The sequence below is a fragment of the Sinocyclocheilus anshuiensis genome, unplaced genomic scaffold, assembly GCF_001515605.1.
Source record: "Sinocyclocheilus anshuiensis isolate Anshui unplaced genomic scaffold, SAMN03320099.WGS_v1.1 scaffold1278, whole genome shotgun sequence".
Lineage (NCBI taxonomy): Eukaryota > Metazoa > Chordata > Actinopteri > Cypriniformes > Cyprinidae > Sinocyclocheilus > Sinocyclocheilus anshuiensis.
The window spans coordinates 88,055-92,760 of record NW_015554153.1 but is presented as its reverse complement, the minus strand read 5'-3'; the positions used below and the strand labels follow the sequence as shown (position 1 = coordinate 92,760).

Sequence of the window (4,706 nt, the reverse complement as noted above, 5' to 3'; positions counted from 1 at the left end):
CCTATTTTACCCAGCACTGGGTTGTATTTAACCCAGCATTTTTTAGAGTGTACACAATACCAAGTAAAGTGTGTCTTGCATTTGATATCAACAGAAAGTGTAAAACAGACAATGACAATATTTTTGTCATAAAACACAAGACTGAAGATTAAGCAGTTATCAGAGTAACCATGGCTTACAAACAAACATCCTGACCAATCAATCAGCATCAAGAGCACTAGAAATATGGACTCAGCATTACTCCTTCATAAGGGATGTGTCCCAACAGCAGAGAATAAACAGGAAAGCAATTGTGACAATCTTCAGGGGCCCATTGGTGACATCAGAAAAAGGAAGAACACCCTTTCTAAATCCTTGTCCTTATATGGAGAGGTTCCATTCTTGGTGAAAGATGTCAGCATGCGAAAAAGTTCTCTAACTTTTTATTTGAGTTTGTTACAGTGTCTTGCTTCAACCTGTATCAACAGTTCTGCAATAAGGCTCAAAGAAAATTCACAGGAATAGGGCGCTGTTGAATACAGTCCAGTGCAAGTTTAACCTCGAGTTGCTCAGAGCTTAATCCTGAGCGAGGCAGATAAATGTTATATGATTGTCATGGACCGGTGATAAGCAGGTGTTAATGTGTCAATGTGCTGCTGTGCTCGGTATTCATAAAACCATTTATGTGTGAGGGCACATGATCATTTATTTTGATATCAGGAGGACTCTTCTTTCTGAATGCGGAAATATAAAATCATTGCTCATGACAACGAGTTTAAGATTAACAGTCAGACAGCTCTCATCCCCGAAACCCAAAGTCTGAGCTCTGATTAATCATCTAAACACCCCCCAGAGCGCAAAGTCTGGCTCTGACTCTAACCTGGCATCCTAATCTGCTTTTAACCACCTCAGTCATTGGATGATACTGTAGACAGTGCCAGCGAATTCAGCAGAGTTTATGATAATATTTTGAAATATTGAGACAATAACAGCTAGTTCACACTACCATTCAAATGTCTGGGGGTGGTAAGATTTTTTAAATGTTTTTGAAATAAGTCTCTTATGCTTACCGAGGCTACATTTGTTTGATTAAAATACAGTAAAATTATAAATATATACAATAATATTGTGAAACATTTGTAACATTTAAAAGAACTTTTCAATTTGAATATATTTTAAAATGGAATCTATTCGGTAAAGCTGAATTTTCAGCAGCCATTACTCCAGTCTTTAGTGTCACATGATCCTTCAGAAATCATTCTAATATGATTTAGCACTAAAGAAACATTTCTTATTATTATCAATGTTGAAAACAGTTGTACTGCTTAATATGTTTGTGGAAACCGTTCTTTGATGAATAGAAAGTACAAAACACAGCATTTATTTAACTCTTTACGGTCACCTTTGATCAGCTGCATCCTTGCTGAATAAAAGTATTAATAATCTCCAACAACAACAACAACAAAATCTTGCTGACCCCAAACTATTTAACGGTACATATATCGGTTCTTTATTTTTTTAGACAATAAAATGGGGAACACTAGTTCAGTCTGGCCTGCTGACACTCTATTAACAGCTTGAACTATCCATGCTACTTCCTGCTAATTTTTACTACTCTTACATCAGTTAAAAGTGCTTCATTTGTTTTAAACCATTGTAAAGTTACCAACTGAGTCATTCTCTAAATCACAATTTACACACCTTTACTAGACTTGCCAACTTGCATCTGTCTCTCTAGCCGCTTTCCCATTATAAGCCTCTTTTACATGGTCAAGGGTTCTGTCGTGCCAGCAACTCAACTTCCTAGTGAGTTAATTCCTCTAAAGACTCTAAATTAACTGTCTTGCTTGAAATAACACTGGCAGTCATAATGACTAATGAGCTTTTGACAAGCCATTGTCCTGCTCATGTTGGACTCAAACACACAATCACACAGACTGATAGTGTAGCTACTCCATGAATCACTTCCTAAAACAGTAAGCAGGTTCACAAACAATGTGTGTTTCTAACTGACTAGTTTTCTGGATAAAATGTTTTTTTTCAAGTGAAATCTTTTAGAGACATGCATGGTTTAAAAAAATAGGGCCTACTGATTTTTTCATGTTTTGAAATAAGTCTCTTACGTTTACTAAGGCAGCATTTATTTAAGCAAAAATACAGTAAAAACAGATATATTGTAAAATATTATTATAAATCAAAATAGCAATTTTCTATTTATATTTAAAAATGTTATAAAGTGTATTAGATTATAATAAAACAATATTTCTGTGATGTCAAAGCTTGGCTTTGAGCAGCCATTACTCAAATAATTCTGATATGGGGTTTTAAAACATTTCTTATTATCATTTTCAGAAACAACTGTTCTGCTAAATATTTTATGGAAACCATGACAATTTTTTTCAGGACTCATGAATAGAAAGTTAAACGAACAGCATTAACATGTAATAGAAATCTTTTGTAACATTATAAATGTCTTTTCTGTGACTTTTGGTACTGACTGAAAGTATTCACATACATTTTATACTGTATACTTAAACAGTTTTGCCTGGAATTCCATAACTGGTGCCATTGTAATCAGCATTTACAGTGACAAGTTATGGGATGTATACCCAAACTGTGTTGAATTTGAATTTGAATTTATGCATTTAGCAGACGCTTTTATCCAAAGCGTCTTACAGTGCATTCAGGCTATACATTTTTTACCAGTATGTGAGTTCCCTGGGAATTGAACCCACGACCTTTTGCGCTGCTAACGCAATGCTCTACCACTGAGCCACAGGAACACCTGTGTGTTAAGAACACATATCAACATGAATCGTCATAGACCTTTATCTGGAGTTGGCCTGCCTTTAAAAAAAATGAAATGCCTTATCTAGTCAAACGAGGATTGTTGTTGAATGAAACTTTTTAGTATGTGCCAAAACTTTAGGGAATGTGGTCATGAACCAAACACATACAGCTGAAAGCAATCTATTTATGACATGAGTTTGTCTTACCAGATTCCACAATGTGCATCTGTGTAAGTAGAAGGACAACCAGAACACTGAATGAAAGTGTTGAGTAGCCATTGTTGAAATTGTTTTACAGGAAATCCTTCACTGACTCATGTTCTACTGTGGCCCTATCTCCCATTTAACAACTTAGCTACATTATAGAGCACCAGAAAAGCACAGCCACTGAGGATTACTGATGCAGATATTATCAGCATCCATTATCAGATGCCTCTGCTCCCTACTTCTGCTCATTGTAATGCCCCCCTGAAACTTCATGTCTGGTCTTGAAGCTGCACTAACAGCTGGTCTCTGTGGGCCTTCTATTTTTAAAGCTCTTATTACAGAATCAACGAACACATGAGGGCCAACATACCAGCTTGTCAGAGACCAGCAAGTGTTGGATGGTAGCCTATCAGCAACAAATGCAGGTACCAGGTAAGTTAAGGTGGGACAATGGAACACAGGCAAGAAGATAGAATGGCTCTAAAAAGTCGGAACATATAAATAAGTAGCTTATTTGTGAAGGCATTCAAACTTTACAGCAGGCTTGAAAGGGTTAAAACCACAGTATCTCGAACTGAAACTAAGCCTGCTCAGAGAGAAGCTCTAATAAGACCTTGCGTGACCTAGCTGTTTAAATTTGCAAAAGCTCTGTTGCAAAGCCACATGGGAGTATGCAAATAAGTATGCAAAAATTATTTCGATTTCAAGAGAAACAGGTTGGATCAGAAAAGGACTTTTAGCGTTCATGCTAAAATTATGCAAATGTGAAACTGAATTTGGCCTCCTAAATGGACGTTTGATAACATGGGTGTGTTTCACCTGAATCTCTCTTTATCATGTGCTCACTTACAAGAGGTGAACTCAATGTGCTACAGAAAACAAGCTGCCCATTTAGAAGTGGGTAAATATTAAGTTAGGCAACTTTCAATTAAAAAAAAAATAAAAAATCGCTAGCCTGTCCTGTTGTTGAAAATGAGAATAAAAACACTTTGCATATGATTATTCAACAGCCACAAAGTTCTACACATCCTGTCACTTGGGTATTTATTAAACATTTTAGCTTATTGATTATGCATTCACATACCAAGTGTTTCATACTGTAATTCAGAAGTTAGCCTAAAATCACACATTAAATAAATAAAATGAATCATGTAAACACAGAGACATGTTTACATGCATACACACAAATATACCTATGCTTCTCTGACTGCATTTCAGACTCTAAACTGAGAGGGCAGTTCATGCTGACAGTAGAGTGAGAAGGCCTCTCTCCTGCCAACCATTGAGCATGATGTGTCAAACAGAGACACTTACTATTAATAGAATGAAGCATTTGCTAAATATACAGTTTAACTGTCTATGAAAACACGTGCACTTCACATACAGTCATTGCTTTTCACTATGGGTGTACAATGAAGAAACATCATATACATCTGCTGAAGATCTAACTGGGGAAAAAACACTTCTTAAGCAGTCTAATCAAGGTTTTCTCCACCATGAACCCAGCACCTGTTCAAGCACATCAAACCCAGTCTATGTTGGAGACTGGTAGCACTTTCAAATACATTAGCCTACTGCCATGATACAATAAAATAACACCTTTGATCAACACAGCCCAGAAACTTTTAGTTAGGTACTAAAAACAAACAGACAGGAAGCAGACTTTACTAGTAGGAGAGGAAATGAGAGGAAATGAAATAGAGAGTCTACAGCTTGTACAAAAAAGAATTA

At 36.2% G+C, this 4,706-nt stretch overlaps 1 protein-coding gene across 20 annotated transcripts in view; it reads right to left on the bottom strand.

Moving 5' to 3' along the window:
• Nucleotides 1–4,706, bottom strand: part of LOC107670703 (intracellular protein transport protein USO1-like) — a 36,694-nt gene that overhangs the window by 31,119 nt on the left and 869 nt on the right. The window lies entirely within an intron of this gene.